General features: G+C 37.9%; 1 long non-coding RNA gene across 1 annotated transcript in view; it reads right to left on the minus strand.

The window, feature by feature from the left end:
• Positions 1–3,801: 3,801 nt before the first annotated feature.
• The window catches only part of LOC132523051 (uncharacterized), a 52,765-nt gene continuing 37,121 nt past the window's right edge, over positions 3,802–19,445 (minus strand). The window contains exons 2-5 of the long non-coding RNA XR_009541412.1: positions 13,409–13,642; positions 10,617–10,749; positions 9,187–9,543; positions 3,802–3,953 (exon numbers count right to left, since the gene is read on the minus strand). This is a non-coding gene — a long non-coding RNA (uncharacterized LOC132523051). The remainder of the gene's footprint in view (positions 3,954–9,186; positions 9,544–10,616; positions 10,750–13,408; positions 13,643–19,445) is intronic.

The raw sequence follows: 19,445 nt of genomic DNA on the forward strand, positions 1-19,445 counted from the left end.
TGTACTGTGCTGTGTAAGGATTTTTCCTTCCTGAGGTAATATTTTTAGATCCTTCCATGATATTGCTTGTATTTGTAGTCCATTCCTTTTTATTGCTGAGGGGTATTCTGTTGTGTGACTTCACTGCAGTTTTTAATCCATCGTCTTCCTAATGCACATCTGGACTGTTTCCAGTTTTTGGCTATTGTGATTAAGCTACAGTGAACATTCTTGTGCTAATCTTTTTGTAAAGATAAGCTTTTATTTCTCTTGGGTAAATTCTTATGAGTGGAGTTTCTCAGTCATAAGTTAGTCTTAGGTTTAGTTTTCTTTGTAAACAACTTTATTAATATATAATTCACGTTCCAAAATGCCATAAAATTCACCCCTTTAAAGTGTACAATTCAGTGGTTTTTAATAGATTCACAGAGTTGTGCAGCCATCACCACAATCAGGTTTAGCATTCTTCTTTATCACTCCCCGAAAAACCTCTTGTAGCAGTCACTCCCTGTATTAGTGTGCTAGAGCTGCCATAGCAAAGTACCGCAAGCCAGGGGACATAGATAACAGATATTCATTGTATCATAAGATCAAGATGTTAGCAGGGTTGGTTCCTTATGAAGGCTGTGAGAGAGAATCTGTTTTATGCCTCTCACCTAGCTTCTGATTTGCTGGCATTCCTCGGCTAATGGAAGCACACCTAATCTCTTTAGCACTTGTTGTCCAGTTACACCCTTAGAGTTCTCTCCATAGCGTGCCTTCTCATTTTTTTTTTTTTTCTCAATATGGGTAGGCAGAGAATTCTCCAGATCTTCAAGTTCTGGTTCTTTTTTTTTTTCTAAACAATTCTCTCTTTAATTTATTTCCTTCCGTTTGCATTTTAATATAAACAGTAAGGAGAAACCAGGCCATGCCTTCAACATTTTGCTTAGAAATTATCTCTGCTAAACACCTGAGTTCATTATTTGCAAGTTCTAATTTTCATTTAACAACACAATTCAGCCAGATTCTCTGCCACTTTATGACAAGGATCTCCTTTCCTCCAGATTCTTGTTTTTCATTTCTGTCTGAGACCTCACCAGAACTGCATCCATCATTTCTAACCTTCTATTCGTGATGACATATGTATTCTTTAAGATGACTGAAGCCTTCTCTACAGATCTCCCCTTTTCTTTCTGAGCCCTCCCTAGAATATCCTTTAATGTTCATATTTCTACCAAGATTCTTCTCAAGGCAATCTAGACTCTCTTTGTCATGCACCTCAAAATTCTTCCAGTTTCTACTCATTACCCAGTTACAAAGCCATTTCCACATTTGTAGGTATTTGTTATAGCAACACCCCATTTTCCAGTAGCAAAACCTGTATTAGTGTGCTAAGGCTACAATGACAAAGTACTACAGGCTGGGTGGTTTAAACAACAGAAAGTTATTGTTTCATTGTTCTGAAGGCTATAAGTTTAACATCAGGATGTTGGCAGGGTTGGCTGGTTGTGAGGGCTTTGAGAATCTGTTCCTTTTCTCTCTCTCCTGTCTTCTGGGGTTTGTAGGAAATTCTGGTGTTCCTTGGCTTGTAGGCCTCTGCCATCAGCTTCATACGGCATTCTTCTTGTGTGTATGTCTGTCCAAATCTCCCCTTTTTATAAGGACATCAGTCATATTGGATTAGGGCCCATCCTAATGACTTCATCTTAACTAATTATATCTGCAATTGATCTAATTCCAAATAAAGTCACATTTCGAGGTACTAGGAGTTAGGAGTTCATTATATGAAATTTTGGGGACATGAATTTAGCCCATAAGACTCTCCATATCTTTCCATCCCCGCTCAGCCTCAGGCAACCACTAATCTACTTTTTGACGATTTGCCTGTTCTGCACATTTCATATATATATGGAATCATACATAGCATGCTATGCAATATATGCATGCAATATATGCTATTTTGGACTGGTGTCTTTCACTTAGTATAGTTTTTCAAGGTTCATCCACGTTGTAGCATGTATTAGTATTTCATTCTTAAGTTGCCAGATAGTCTATTGTATGGATGTATATTTAATTTTATAGGAAAACTTCAGAACTTTTTCCAAAGTAGTTGTACAGTTTACACTTTTACCAATAATGCATGAGAGTTCTGGTTTCTCCACATCCTTGCCAGCATTTGGTATTGTCAGCATATTTAATTTTTAGCCATTGGAGTGGGTATGTGTAGTGGTATCTCACATCATTGTAGTTGGCATTTTCCTGATGACAGTCACTTTTTAATGTGATTCTTGGCAGTGTCTATATTTCTTTTGTCAAGTGTTTATTCAATTTTTTGCCCTTTTTATCTTTTTTTTTCTTTTTATTATTGAATTCCTAATTCTTTTTTTTCTTCTTAACAGTATGTTTTGGTGATCAGTAGTTTTAAATTTTGTTGAAGTCAAATTTATACGTGTTTTTCCTTCTGTGGTTATTACTTTTTGTGTCCTAAGAAACTTTTGCCTACCCCCAAGTCACAAAAATATTCTCCTCTGTTCTTCTGTGACCTTTAGTCTTTACGTTCTGTTATGATATATCTAGAGTTCACTTTTGAGTATGATGTGAGGTAGGGTCATATGAACAAAGTAAATAAATATCCACATTCTGTATGAATATTAAGCAGTTCCAGCAGCATGTATTGAAGAGATTCCTTTTCCCCTTCGGATATCCTTGGCAACTTTGTACAAAGTCAAATGACAGTAAATGTTGATCAACTTCTGGGTCCTTTATTTGGTTCCATTAGTCTGTTAGTCAGTCTTTAAACAGTATCATGCTGCCTTTCTTAATATAGTTTTATAGTAAGTCTTAGATTCATACAGTGTTAGTTGTGCAACTTTTTTTTTCTATTCCAGTATCATTTAAAACTTCTAAGTCCCTTGCATTTCGATATCAATTTTAGAGTCAGTTTGTCAGTTTCTACAAAAATTCTGCTGGGCTTACGATTGGGATTGCAGTGAACCTACGGGGTCATTTTAGAAAGAATTGAACCTTAACAGTATTGAGTCTTCCAATTCATGATGAATATAGTCTATCCAGTCATTTAGGTCTTCTTTTATTTATTGCAGTAGTGCTTTGTAGCTTTTAGTGAAGAGATCTTGCACATCTTTTCTCTCCTTGTTCGTCCAGTTCCTATTACTTCATATCCTTGTCAGCATTTGCTGTTGTCAGTATTCTGGATTTGAGCCATTCTAATAGGTGATGTTTTAATTTTTAATTATCTGATGACATGTGATATGAAGCATCTTTTCACATGCCTATCTGCTATTTCTACTTCTGTGGAGAGGTGTCTGTTAAGATTTTGGGCCTGTTTCGTAATTGGGTTGTTCATTTTCTTATTGTTGAGGGTTTTTCCTCCTGCTCTATTGAGGTATTGCTGACATATAACATTGTATAAATTTAAAGTGTACAAAGCAATGATATATATATATATATATATCTCAAAATAATTACACAGTAGGATTAGTTAACATCTATCACTCACATAATTACATTTTTTTGTGTGTGTGGTGAGAACATTCAAGGTCTACTCTCTTAGCAACTTTCAAGTGTGTAATACAGTATTGTTAACTGTAGTCACCATGCAGTACCTTAGACCCCCAGAGCTTATTCATATTATAACTGGAAGTTTGTATACTTTGACTGACATTTCCCCATCACCCTATTCCTCAGCCCCTGGCCACCACCACTCTACTCTCTGTTTCAATGAGTTTGGCTTTTATATATTCCACATATATATAAGTGATATCATAAAGTACAATATTTGCCTTTGTTTGTCAGACAGATTTCACTTAGAATGATGCCCTTGATGTCCATCCATGCTGTTGCAAATGGCAGGATTTTCCTCTTTCTCATGGTTGAATAATTTTCCATTGTATATATAGGCCACATCTTCTTTACCCACTCGTCTGTAGACAGACACTTAGGTTGTTTCCGTATCTTGAATGTCGTGAACAATGCTGCAATAAACAATTGGGGTACAGATATCACATTGAGATTCTGATTTCAGTTCTTTTTGATATGGGATTACTGGATCATATGGTAGTAATATTTTTAATTTTTGAAAGAACCTCCATACTGTGTTCCATAGTGGCTGTACAAATTTTCCTTCCCATCAGCAGTGCAGAAGGATTTTATTTTCTCCACATCCTTGCCAACACTTATCTCCTGTCTTTTTTATGATAGCCATTGTAACAGGTATGAAGTGAAATATCATTGTAATTTTGATTTACATTTCTGTAGTGATTAGTGATGTTGAGTATCTTCTCATGGACCTGTTGGCTATTTGTATATCTTCTTTGGAAAAATGTTTATTTAGGGCCTCTGCCCATTTAAAAATCAGATTATTATTCTTACTATTAATTTTTGCTGTTGAATTCTATGAGTTCCTTATATATTTTGGATATTAACCACTTATCAGATACATGATTTGCAAATATTTTCTCCCATTCAAATTGAAGAACTTGGGGTGTTTAACATGTAGTGTTTCCCTACTCTTGGAGAAATTAGCATGTGTCCTCCATATTTTCAGCAAATTGGCAGCTGGATTCAGAGGCTTGACCTGACTCATGTTTGAGTCCTTTAGCTGTCTGTACTGTAGCTGGTGGGGTGTGTGTGTGTGTGTGTGTGTGTGTGTGTGTGTGTGTGTGTGTGTTGTATCAGGAGGCCCATAATGTCTGGTTGTCTGTCTTTCAGAGATAATAGCAGCTACTGATGCCCAATGACTAGATTCATTAATACAATGGGGGTTGTATGTTGGTGATACTGTAATTAATATGTCTTTTTCATTGTTTAATTGTAATGTATACAACTCAGTAAGTTTGGTGACTAGTTTATACCTGTGAAACCATCACCACCATCAGGACCATAGACGTATTCATCACATACGGAAGTTTCCTCTCACCTCCTTTATTATTGTTGTTGTTGTTGTTATTATTACTTGTGATAAGAATACTTAGCATAGGATCTAGCCTCAGAAAATTTTAAATAGATAACTCTGTATTGTTAGCTATAGGTACTGTGTGTAGCAGAACTTCAGAACTTATCTGTCTTGCATAAATGAAACTTTGTACCCTTTGACCAATGTCTGCCCGCTTCCTCCACCCGTCAGGCCCTGTTACTATGAGTCTGACGTTTTTGGATTCCACATATAAGTGAGACCACACAGTATTTGTCTTTCGCTGTCTGATTTATTTCACTTAGAGTATGTCCTCCAGTCTATCCATGGGTCACAAACAGCAGGATTTCCTTCTTTTTTAAGGCTGAATTTATTTTGTATATTGATGTATATCACATTTTCTTCCTGTGTGTTTGTGTTTTTCACCTTTATTGAGGAATGACTGACTGATAAAAACTGTATACATTTAAGGTATACAATGCAATGTTTTGATATAATATACATTGAATTGATTACCACCATGAGATAATTAACATATCCAACACTTCACATGGTTATCCTCTTTTATTGTATGGTAAGATCACTTGAGATCTACTCTCCTAGCAGATTTCAAGTATATAATACAGTATTATTAACTATTTTTATTAACTATAGTCACCATGCTGTACATTAAGTCTCTAGAACTTGTTCATTTTATAACTGGAAGTTTGTTCCCTTTGACTAACATCTCTCCATTCCCCCACCCACCATACCTTGGCAACCACCATTATACTATCTACTTCTTTGAGTTTTACATTTTTACGTTCCACATATAAATGAGATCATACAGTATTGGTCTTTCTATGTCTCACTTACTTGACTTAGCATAATGTCCTTCAGGGCATTTGTCCATGTCATTGCAAATGGTATAGTTTCCTTCTTTTTAAGGTTGAATAATATTCTGTTGTGTGAATATACATACACATATATATATACACATATATGTATGTGTATATATATATCACAATTTCTTTACCCATTTATCCATTGACAGACACTTTGGTTGTTTCTGTATCTTGGCTAGTATGAATAATGCTGCAGTGAACATAGGAGTACAGATATCTCTTCAACATCCTGATTAAACATCATTTCCTTTGGATATATACTCAGATGTGGAATTGCTGGATCTTATGGTGGTTCTGGCTCTAATTTTTAAAGGAACATTGATAATCTTTTTCATAATTACTCTTTCAATTTACATTTCTCCTAAAAGTGTACAAGGGTTCCCTTTACTCCATATATCTACAATATTTGTTATTATTATTATTTTGGTAATAGCCATTGTAACAGGTATGAGGTGATATCTCATTGTGGGCTTGATTTGCATTTCCCTGATGATAAGTGACATCGAACACCTTTTTTTGTATCCCTTTTGGCTATTTGTATATCTTCTTCGGAAAAATATCTATTCAGGTCCTTTGCCCATTTTTAATTGCTTTGTTATTATTTTGGGCTGTTGAGTTGTGTGAGCTCCTCATGTGTTTTGCGAGGAACTTATAAACCCTTACTGAGTATAGGGTTTGCAAATATTTTCTCCTATTCCGTAGGTTGTCTTTTCACTCTGTTGACTGTTCCTTTGCTGTGCAGAAGCTTTTTAGTTTGATGTAGTCCTACTTGTCTAATTTTGCCTTTGTTGCTTGTGCTTGTGCATATCCAAGAAATCATTACAAAGACCAGTCTCATGAGCTCTTCCTCCATGTTTTCTTCTAGAAATTTTACAGTTTCAGGTCTCATGTTTAAACCTTTAATCTATTTTGAATTGATTTTTTCTATAAATGTACTCTTTTGCATGTGACTATCCAGTTTTCCTAACACTGTTTGTTAAAGAGACTATCCTTTCTCCATTGTATAGTCTTAGTACCCTTGTTGAATATCAGTTCTCTCTCTGTGGGCTTATCTCTGGGCTTTCTCTTCTCTTCCACTGTTCTACATGTCTGTATTTATGCCAGTACCACACTTTTAAAATTATTATAGCTTTGTAATATATTTTGAAGTCATGAATTGTGATGCCACCAGCTTTGTTTTTTTTGCTTAAAATTGATTTGCTATTCAGGGACTTTCGTGGCTCCATAAGAATTTAGGGCTCTCTCTTCCTTCCCTCTTTCCTTTCTTTAAAAATTATTTTATCTGTTTAAAAAAATTTTTAAACTGTTCTAGGATTGTTTTTTCTATTTCTGTAAAAAATAACTTTGGGATTTCCACAAGGATTTTACTGAATCTATAATTTGCTTTGGGAATTATGAACATTTTAGAAGTATTCTTTCAGTCGATGAACAGGGATTGTCTTCTGTTTATTTGCATCTCCTTTAATTTCTTTCATCAATATTTTGTAGTTTTCAGTGTACAAATCTTTCACCTCCTTGGTTAAGTTGTATTCCTCAGTACTTTGTTCTTTTGATGCTATTATAAATGGGATTGGTTTCATAATTTCTCTTTTGAATAGTTTGTTGTTAGTATATAGAAATGCAACTGGTTTTTGCTTATTGATTTTGTATTCTGTAATGTAGTGAATTTTTTTTTTACTAGTTCTAAATTTTTTGCGGGCATCTTAGGGTTTCCACATATAAAATCATGTCCTCTGCCCACGGAGATAACTGAATCTGAGTTGTTTCTCACTCAAACCTGGAAACATGTTCACTGGTACAGCAATGTCCAGTCAAATATTTTTTGAAAAAAGAAACAACTCAAAGAATGGGAGAGAATATTTGCAAACCTATATCTCTTAAAGGTTTAGTGTCCAAAATATACCAAGAACTGACAACCCACTAATGAAAAACAGCTAAATTAAAAAATAAGTAAAGGATTTGAGTAGACATTTCTACAAAGAAAATATACAAATGGCCAATAAAACACTGAAAAGATGTTCAACGTCATTAATGTTGCAAATTAGATGCAAATTAAAATACAAATTAAAACTACAATGAGATGACTATAATAAAAGATATGGACCATAGCGGAGTATGTGAGTATGTGGAGAAATTGGAACCCTCAAGCACTGCTGGTGGGATTGTAAAATAAAGGATGAAGCTGTGGAAAATAGTTTGGCAGCTCCTTAGAAATTTAAACATAGTGTAACCATAAAACACAGCAATATACCCAGGTATATATCCAAGAGAATTGAAAATATATCCACACAAAAACTTGGATGTAAATGTCCGGAGCAACATCATTGATAATAGCTCCAAACTAGAAACAATCCAAATGTCCATCAGCTGATGACTGGATGATTAAAAGGTAGTGTATCCATTTAATAGAATACTGTTCATCATTTGAAAGGGATTACTTATTGATGCATGCTACAACATGGATAAACTTTGAAAAACCTTGTGCTAAGTGAAAGAAAACACAAAGAGTCACATGTTGTTTGATTATATTAAATGTCCAGAATAGGTAAATCGATAGAGACAGAAAGTAGATTAATAGTTGCCAGGGTCTGAGGGGAGGGGAGAATGGGGAATGACTGCTCATGAATACAGAGTTTCTTTTTGGGGTGATGGAATGTTTTGGAATTGGATAGTGGTGATGGTTGCACAACTTTAGGAATATACAGAAAACCACTGAAATGGTACACTTTAAAAGAGTGAATTTTATCTCAATAAAAAGAACAAGAACAATGAGGGAAATCTTGAATTTCCAGGTATTACAGGTGATCTAAGGTAGTACATGCATCAGAAAAGATGTCAGTAGATAATAATACAAGTCCCAGTGATAAGCCCAACAATTAATATATATTTATTACGTAATATTGGTGGATTTTAAAATTAATTTGGGAGGGTTAGATTGATTATTCAATAAATATGCTTGTATAATTGGTTACTTGGTTAAGTGTGAGGATGGAATCTTAGCTCCCACCATACGTGAAGTAATTTCCACATAAACCCGTACATAGGTCAGTGATCAGAGTGTTCTGTAAACCACAGATTATGATGGAGCAGCCTCCTTTTCACCCTGGCCCTTCTTCTAATCACCACTCACTTTCCATTTCTTCAGTTCCCCAAATTTTCTGTGTTCTATAAACCTCCTTCTACCTTCTTCAGATCAAACACAGTCTTCAAGTAAGAGTTTATAGTAGGTTAAATCCCTGGGGGGCACCACCTTATGGATGTTGCCCTAACCATAAATTCTCCACTTCTCTCACATTCTTTGTCTTATGGTACAATCTTCCCTTGTCAAATTTATTTTCAAACTCTTGGAAGACCTTGTATTCTTTTTCATTTATATTTTCATAACTTTGAAATGAAAGGTTTCCTTCTTACCTTGAGGAACAACAAGGCAAGGACCCCAAGGATGGAAAGCCAAGACCCTCATGGTTGAATAAGTCAGAGAGAATCCGTAACTTGGATGAAGAGAACTTCTTTCTGTGTTCAGTACTCATGAAGTGAGTTGCTGTATGATTATTGAACCTTACAGTGGTAAGAACATTTCTGTGTTCCAATGAGCCTTCATTATCAGGAGATATCATGCAATGGACATGACCATCAGTCATTCAGAGTCCATTTGTCAAGTGTTGGCAGCGTGTAGGCAAAGACAGTAGGATGCACAGCACTTAAAGAGAAATAGCCATGGTGAAGGAAGGAGACATATTCTGTTGAAAAATCATTGTCTTATGGTTCCTGGAGGTTAAGGCAACATTTATAGAGTAAAAACATTCAATTTATTTCGCCAATAATAGGAAGGGAAGCACTAGATATAATAGCATGCCTATTTATTAATATTATTAATTTGGGGGAATGTACATTAGCAGACTTCAGCAATGAAACTGTATTTGAAGCCATACACAGGCTAGTGAGATACAGAAAAGCTTTTGTTTGATTGCCTCTTTGTCCAACCAACTAATGAGATCAACTAATTTTTATATCTAAAGTCTTAGTGAACACACACTGTTTACACATCACAGTCATATGCAGTGTGAGGGAGACCAGAAAGGAAGAGTGGACCTTAGATGCACTTGGGAAAGCAAATAATACAGGAAAGACAATGACAGTGCAACTTGAACATGTGTCTGACAGAGTGGCACAAGTACCTTGTAGACCCTAAAGAAATGAACACAGAGGAACACCGAAGGAGTTTGGGCGGCCTAGGGAATGATTAAAGAAGACATGAGCTGGCTCCATTGGCAAAATTCTCTGTACATTTTATGGGTTGAAAATGGTTTAAATCAGTATACATCCGAGCCAGGTGCAGGCAAGAGGAATGAACAGACTAATCAAGTCACAGTACTGGGTGGTAGAAGAGTCAATTCCCAAAAGTTCACTGCTGCAACATGATGCAGGATGTGTGAAATGAAGCTTGGAATGTCCATTTCAGTAAGCACAGTGGGTCCCTACAGCATGAAGCAAGCACTTTTTGGCTGGTGTGCATATAGCCCCTGGTTTTGCTATAATAAGCATGGTGACTTCTTCGGTAAAAGTCTCATTTTCTGTATTTCAGAAGTCTTTTAGCCTTGGAGCTATCGTAGAATTCAGAGAAGATTTCCTTCTTTTGACTAGTGTCACATTTGACCTAAGATTCATTAAGTATTTTTCAGTCAAACTCACTGAAAAACAGTCAGCTATTCTGGACTCATACTCACCACCCCAAGAGCTGCTCCCCTATCCTGTTTGTAAAGAAATAGGTCTCACTTTCCAAACCAGGATCAAAGCAATTCAGGAAGATACCCATGTAATTAAATTCAACAAATACTTACCGAGTAACTTCTGAGTCTAAAACACTTTGCTTCATTTGGTGATGACTTACACATTCCTTTTGTGCTGTGTTAATATATTTATATGCACTTGTTGTTGCACTTGTTGATTACTTGCTCAGTGAATAGTTTTTGCCTGTTTTAATAAAAAAGACATGAGTAAGAATGCCAATTTTAGAGACTGCAAAGCGCATTCACATTCATGATCTTATTTGGTCTTCGTAATTTCTTAGACGCTCTTACTCTGGGTTGAGTAACTTTTGTCAATACCAAGAAGGAAGCTCCTTTCTTCCATGGCTTCCTCTGGGTACCCCTTCCACTCCCAATGGAACATGTAGTTACATTATTTGAGCAGGTCCTCCCTGGCTATTGAGGCTTTGCAAATGACATCTTGAGCTAAGTCAGGGATGGAGGATTGGTGGGGAGATGGGGGATTGAGGTCCTGGAAGAGGCAACTTCACAAGCCTTAGCCTAAGGAGGGCCAGTGAGGGGGCTTAAAGCTCTGGGGATGACTTTCCCTAAGCCTGGGTTCAGGTTTTTTTTCTCCTCTGAGGTTGCTGGGGCAGTGGCATCTGGGAACAAGCCTCTCCCAGTACCCTAAAAACACACAGAGGGGTCTTCGGGTCATTGGGGAATGTGCTGGTTCCCGATGACTACTCCGTTTACTTAAATCTGACTGGCTGGGGATCTTTCGCACCTCTGATCATGAAAAGCTTTGGAAGCATAGGTTACATTGCAAAGGAATCACATTTATGAGCACACATCGTTGAGTTCCCTTATGGAACAGTAAGGGCAGAATTTTCATCGATGCTTTGACATTTTCTATAAAATTGTTTCTCGTCCAGGCAGATTTGGAGACAGGAGATGGGCTTGGAAGGCTGCCCATGGAGCCCAAGAACACTGGGTGACTCATGGGCTGGTAGTCAGGGACATCAAAGGAAAGGTCAGAGGAAGGTTCATTGCATTCAGGGGGTGGGTTGGTGGGCACCAGATGAGTGTTGAAAGGTAGCTTATCACCAGATTGCTCAGGGCCTCAGTAGAGAAAGATAAAGCACTTTGACAAAGCCCTTTCCTTAAAAGAACACAGAAGAGAAAATCAGATAGCTATCAAGCTATCAAAGTACAAATTGTTACAAAAGAAGGAAGAAAGGAGTTAATTTTCCATGAGATAATAAATTAGACTTAGGAATTATTGGGTTTTACTATTGAACTTAGCTCTCCAGGAAGTCAATAGATACTCAGATAATTTATAATCGAGTGTTCATTGTTTACCTTCCTTCCCTGTACTCAGTAGTATTGAAAGCTTTGGAGTCATTGCAGCATCAATTGTTTCTTTTTCTTCTCGTTGCTGCAATCTTTCTAAATTTATTGTTTCCTTACCTTCAGTCTGTAAACATCCTCAAGTTCCTGTGCTTTGAAAGCAAAAGATAAAATAACATTCCTCTCTTTAGTTTACTTTTTACATAAGACCCTAACGTTCCCCCTTTTGTCTCAGGAAAATAGTAGTATGTTCTCTGTTTCCAGTTCTTTCCATTCATCATTCACTCCTTCCCCCCCCCAATATTTATTTATTTATTTATTTTGGCCGGGCCGGGTCTTAGTTGCGGCATGTGGGATCTTCATTGCGGCATGCGGACTCTTAGTTGTAGCATGCGGTTCCCCAACCAGGGACTGAACCTGGGCCCCCTGCATTGGGAGCGTGGAGTCTTACCCACTAGACCACCAGGGAAGTCTCTCCGTTCAGTTCTTACCCTACAGGTTTCTGACATCTTTTATCTTTCTACTGAGTATACTTTTGTTAAATCGCTAATAACTTTCCCTCTGTGTAAAAACATATAGATATAATACATACACACATAAATATGTACATAGATACCTATGTACTATATGTGTATTTTATTTTTGAATTCTCATTCCTAAATAATACATTTTAATTTTAAAATTGGAAAACCCATAAAATTACTAAGATGATAATAAATATAATGCATTATTCTACCACTTAAAAGATCATTGCTCTTTTGGTTTATTTCTTTTCCATTAAAATAACAGATAGAGAAGTGTTGAAATATTATAGAATACTATGAACTCTCTATACCAAGTATCTGAATGAAGTGGACACTTTTGGGGAATTATATGTCAATAAAGTTGGCCAATAAAATAAAATTGCAAGTAGTTGAAGTTCTATCCTTTCATTTTCAAAGGGTGCTAGAATGAGCAAGATTTTATGCACAACCTTCAAGGAATAGATAATTTCTATTTTGTGATAATAATTCAGATGATAGAATAAGCTGGATGGCTACTCAACACTTTTAAAAAATAAATTTATTTATTTATTTATTTATTTATTTTTCGCTGTGTTTGGTCTTTGTTGCTACACATGGGCTTTCTCTAGTTGCAGCGAGCGGGGGCTACTCTTCCTTGCGGTGTGCGGACTTCTCATTGCAATGGCTTCTCTTGTTGCGGAGCATGGGCTCTAGGCACGTGGGTTTCAGTAGTTGTGGCACGCGGGTTCAGTAGTTATGGCTTGTGGGCTCTATAGCACAGGCTCAGTAGCTGTGGCGCACGGGCTCAGTTGCTCCGCGGCATGTGGGATCTTCCCGGACCAGGGCTCGAACCCATGTCGCCTGCATTGGCAGGCAAATTCTCAACCACTGCACCACCAGGGAAGCGCAACACATTTTATGAAACAGAATAGCCACAACATAGATATGTCACAAGGCAACATATTAGTTATATATTATTGCATGACAAAATACCCCAAGAGGTAGTGGCTTAAAACAACAAACATTGACTACCTCACGGTTTCTGTGGGTCAGGAATCTGGGTGTGGCATAGCTGGGTGCTGTTGGCTCAAGGTCTTCCCTGAGGTTGCAGACAAAGCTGTCATTGGGGTTGCGTGCTCTTTTGAAGGCTGGGAGAAGGCTCTTTCTAAATTCACTCACGTGGTTGTTGGCAGACCTGTCCTTTACCACATGGGCCTCCCCATAGAACTCATGGCATGGCAGCTGGCTGGCCCAGGAGCAAGTGATCTGAGAAGGAGTGAGAGAGCAAAGCCAAAATGAAAGTCAGCCTTGTAATAATCTAATTTTGAAAATGGCATCCCATCTCATATCATATTACTCTATTCATCATATCTAAGTTGGTAAGTCCAGGCCTCACTCAGGGGGACAGGTTTGCACATTGGTGTGGACCTAGGGGCGGGAATAGTTGAGGATTATCTTAGAAGCTACTGACCACAGACAGCAAAAGATAAAAATAGCCAATCTAACCTATGAACATAGATACAAATGCTACAGAAACTATTATCAAATTGAATCTAATCTCAAAGTAAAAGAATAACACATCATGACCAAGTAGTATTCATCTGGGAAGGAAAGGATGAGCCAACATTAGAAAATCAATTTATTTAGTACACTAAGTTATTCCATGTTTTGAGCACTTAATATGTGCCAGGCACTGTCATAAGTCCTGGGAATACGGTAGTGAACAAGGCAGAGAAAATTCTTGCCTTCAGAGGACGTGGAGAAAAGGGAACCTTCGTGCACTGTTGGTGGGAATTGGTGCAGCCACTGTGGAAAACAATATGGAGTTTCCTCAAATAATTAAAAATAGAACTACCATATGACCCAGCAATTCCACTTCTGGGTATATATCAGAAAAACAGAAAAACACTAATTAGAAAAGACACACGTACCCCAGTGTTCATAGTAGCATGACTTACAATTGCCAAGGTATGGAAACAACCTAAGTGTCCATCAACAGATGAATGGATAAAGAAGATGTGGTGTACATGCATACAATGGGACATTATCCAGCCATAAAAAGAAAGAAATTTTGCCATTTGCAGCAACATGGATGGACTTGAAGGGTATTACGCTAAGTGAAATAAGTCAGAGAAGAACAGATATATCACTTACGTGTGGAATAAAAAAAAAAACTAATGAATATAATAAAAAAGAAGCAAACTCACTGATATAGAGGACAAACTAGTGGCTACCAGTTGGGAGGGGGAAGGGGGCAGGGGCAACATAGGGGTAGGTGATTAAGAGGTGCAACCTATTATGTATAAAATAAGCTACAAGGGTATATTGTACAACATGGGGAATATAGCCAATATTTTATGGTAACTATAAATGGTATATTATATACCTGTAACTTATGACATTGTACATCAACTATACTTCAATAAAAAATTTTTTTCCAGTAAAAGAATTCTTGCCTTCATAGACTATATTTGTAGTAGTGGGGAACACTTCACACACACACGATTACTTAAGAAAAGATACCTTGTGTGATAACAATAAAATAGGAGCGTTTTCACAAATTTAGGATAAACATGGTTAATGGTATTCTTAGTATTTTTCTTAGATGCAAGCTCTGAGACAAGGATTTTAACACCAGGAGTTCTTTAGGAAGGTGATCCCAATAAACACCCATAGAAGAGTGGGGAAATGAGACAAGGAAGAGAAGAAACTGAAAAAGGATGACTTTGAAGACAGTTACCATTTTGGGCTACTGTGTATCATTCCCATGGTGAACTCTGGAATGAAGTGTAGATGATCCTACAGAGTTGTGCCAGTGAAGGAAGAGGAAGCAGGGGTGTTTATCTACACAACTCCTTATACATCATTGATTAACTGCTTCCAAGGAGACTAACTGCTTCTGGTACGCTGTGGTTCTCCAAAAGCCCTAAGGAAAAAGGCTCTGGGTAGTCACAGTAAGCACCCCCCTCTGTGTGGAGAAGAAAGCCAAGGGATAAGAACAGGACAGCAACAGTGTGTGCTAATGTCCACCCCTTGCACCACTCAGATTCTCTCTTGCCCCATCTTAAACCTATTTCGTCTTGTCCCTGATTTTTTAAGATTGTGGCTAGTTATAACTCAAAAATATTAAAACACTAGGGTTAGGAAAGTTACAGGCCTTGCTACTTGCAGTTGGTCTTGAGGCCATGGTTGATGTTCATTATCTTTCTTCATTATTCTTGATATCCCTCGCCCACGAGCAGCACTTCTGTTGATCTGTTGCTCGCCCTGTGTCGTATGCTTTCGTATGTTTTCATGTTACTAATTAGCATCTTTTCACTTCAGCTTGAGGAGCTCATTTCACCATTTCTCGCAAGGCAGTGCTAGTGGTGATCAACTCCCTTAGCTTTTGTCTCTCTGTTAAGTCTTTATTTCTCCTTCATGACTGAAGCATGACTTTGCCAGTTAGAGTATTCTTGGTAAGTTGGTCTGGTGGCTACATGCTCATGGTCATTATGCAGCAACATGGCGTGTTCCATCTGGTGGAGGTTTTAGTATCCGCAAAACAACTCAGGAATATGTGTTAGATACTGTTATCTATGTCCTTCAGGGAGGAACTAAATATCCTGTGACTGCTGTATGGCTGATCTATCATTTAAATTGTTACCAGTTCTCCTGGCCCAGCTGCCGTCTTTTTTTACTACATGTTCACATTCTCTCAATCATTAACTCTTGAGCCAGCCTTCTGTGACACAGGGGAGGCCTGGGAGACTAAAGCTGTTCTACAAACGAGGCAGGTATAGGACATAGGAGAGTCTGTCCTAGGAAGACCCCATAGCGTCCTGCTTGGTTAAACTGTGAACATGGGGGTGCAGATGTCTTTTTGCGTTAGTGTTTTCTCAAAACAGCTATTTTGATTTTTTTATCATCTAGATCACAATATTTCATGGATTTGAGCTAGGTTGTTGGAGAATTACTATTTTCTTTTTTGGTGATGGCGTATTTCCTTGATGATTTTAAAAATTCACCGGTTGGGGCTTCCCTGGTGGCGCAGTGGTTGAGAGTCCGCCTGCCGATTCGTGCCCTGGTCCGGGAAGATCCCACATGCCGTGGAGCGGCTGGGCCCCTGAGCCTGCGCGTCCGGAGCCTGTGCCCCGCAACGGGAGAGGCCACAACGGTGAGAGGCCCGCGTACCGCAAAAAAAAAAAAAAAAAAAAAAAAAAAAAAAAAATTCACTGGTTGTCTTGAGCTGGGAACTGCTCATTGGTGCAGCTGTGTCTGGGCTTCTCTAGGATTTTTATGGGCCGACCTGTTCAGGCTTCTTGCTCCCTCTTGTGGCCGAATTCTAAAGCCTTTATGTTTTCTCTTTTCTTACAACTCACCAGGCTGGCTGCTGGCAACTTGTTTTTGTTTTCCAGAAAGTGGCGCTAAAGCTCCAGTTTGTGCTGATCTGCATTTCTGCGAGCACTTTAGTCACTGGACCTGCTCTCCCTGCAGCACTCGGGAGCAAGTTCAAGGGTCTGGCTGCAGAGTTGGGGGAGGTGTGGGTTTAGCACTCAGGGTGTTGGGGTGCCCACGATCCTGGTGGGGAGACCCTTGGGTGGGGAACTCCCAGAGGCTTACGTGCAGCAGACTTCCTGCTCAAATCCTGAAGCAGCCAGCAGGGACTGTGTCCCTTTAATGCCCTTTGAAACTCTTTTAGGCTTCCTTCCCTCCCTCCCCACAGACAGGAAGCTGCAAATACCTCCTGGAGTCTTTGCCAGTTACCTTCAGTTGGGGTGTTCTGTTTGTGTTGTTATTAACTGAGGTTTTCTCTGTCTTTGTATCGGCACATTCTCCCCCCCCCCGCCCCCCCTCCCGCCCCAGCTCTTCTTGCTTTTCTCTTTTGGCAGAATTCTCAAGTTTTTATGTCTTCCTTGGTTTTTACAACTCACCAGGCCAGGCTAGCTGCTGGAAACCTCTCTTTGCTTTTACAGAAGGTGGTGGTGTACCTCGTGGTCTATTTTCTCAGCACACCCCCGTCCATGAATTTTGCATTTTCAAATGTGTGGGAGTAAAAGTGTACACTGAAGAGAAAAATGCATATGCTCCTCTAAACAAAGGAATCGGCAGATAGTTATTAGACGAAGGGAAAGGTAAAATTAAGGCACAGGGTTTTCCCAATTAGATAGTTCAAAATTAGTTGTAATAAATGCCTAAGGAATGTCACAAGCAGACAAAGCAGTGACCTTGAAATGATATGATTCCCATCAGAGATTGAACGTGGCTTTGTGTTTAATTCTAGGAACTACATAATTGAAGCATCAACCAATGCTTCCTCTTCTTAAGAAACTGACCCCAGTGGCTAAGCTCAACCAACGGTGAGGATTAAGGGTATCTCACAGGGATTGAGCCCAAGCACTAGACGGGTCTGGAGGTGAGAAATGTGTTGACAGTGATAATGCCAGGAAGTACAAAGCTGCCACCCCCGTGAGCTTATGTCAGATATGCTTTCAGCAACTTAAAGACATTTCCTTCTATCTCTATCTGATTAAGGATTTTGTTAAAGGGACGTATGCTGAGTTCTATCAATTGCTATTTCAGTGTATATTGAGATGATCAGAGATTTCTCTCCTTTAATATGTTGATATTCATTCCTTAATAGTTGTCTTAATAAACTGTGGTCTTGTGTTTCTAGGATAAACTCTTGGTTCCAGCACACTAGGCTTTCAATACAGAGAGTGGATGGCTCACATTGCTAATGTTTATTTAGGAGTTTTGCCCTTATTTTAATTGCCAGATTAATCATTTCTTTCTTCTTTGTGTGCTATCCTTTTGGATATCCTGTGTGCTTTTCCTTTTTAAAATTGGGTTAAAATACACATAACATAAAATTTACCATCTTAACCATTTTTAAGTATACAGTTCAGTGGTATTAAGTACATTCACATTGTTGTGAAGACACCTCCATAACTCTCTTCATCATGTAGATTTGAAATGGAGGTGAAACTCTATACCTATTAAAGAATAACTCCTTATTCTTCCTACCTCCAGTCCTGGCCATCACCATTATACTTTCTGTCTTTATGATTTTGACTGTTCTAAGTAACTCATATAGTATAGGTATATAAAATATATTATAATACAGGTATATAAAATATATCCATCTCCCTGTTGATACTATGTAAAAAAGATTTTGTTCTTCATTTGACTTGTTCTTTAAAATGTTATATAATTCAGTGTAACAAGATGGCTTTGCTAACAAAATATTATGCTCATCTCTTGTAAAATTTTCTGTATACATGAATCAACAAAATCAACCTAAATCTGAAAAAAAATATGTTCTACAAATATAAGCACTATACAATAACTTAAATTCAGTTTTAGTTATGTTTTCTCTTCCTGAGTTTACTTAATTAACCTAAATAAAAAAGTTTCCATTTACTTAATATAAACAACACTTGTTACTCCTTTTCTTAAATGTTTAATTTTCTGCAAATGTAACAAAGTTTGAAATTTAGGAATGTTGAAATTTTAACTACTTTTATATCCTACAGTATTTAACTCACATTTTTACCTAACACATTATGCTTGCATCATAAATATTTTAAAACCATTCTTCCATATGGGTACTTCTATTTAATCTTCTCTGCCTGTCCAGTAAGCGTTTGGGACTTGACAGTATATGTCTGTAGCAGATACTCCTTGCTAGCTATTAAAAAAATTGCCATTGAATTTTGCTTGGGGCTCATAATTAGACTATAATCCCACCCCTTCCATGCAGGGCGGCAAGGCCATGCCACTGAGTTCCAAACAGGGAATGAGAACAGAAGTGATGGGTATCCCTTCCAGAGCTGGCCCATAAGAAGCTTCTGTGCATATTCCTCCATGTTCTTTGTTCCTTCTATTTAGTGGGATAAAGATGACCTCTGTTACATTGGAAGCCACCTGTTAAAGACGGCAAAGTCTCTGTCAGCTGGCTTATGGAATGACCACATGGAGGTAAACTCAGACTGCCAGAAACACCTTTCCTAGACTGTTCATGTCAGCGTGAGATTGGTGAGATTTTGCAGCATGTTTATTACTCTGTATTACTATAACTAGTGTTACC

This window comes from Lagenorhynchus albirostris, chromosome 7, assembly GCF_949774975.1.
Source record: "Lagenorhynchus albirostris chromosome 7, mLagAlb1.1, whole genome shotgun sequence".
Lineage (NCBI taxonomy): Eukaryota > Metazoa > Chordata > Mammalia > Artiodactyla > Delphinidae > Lagenorhynchus > Lagenorhynchus albirostris.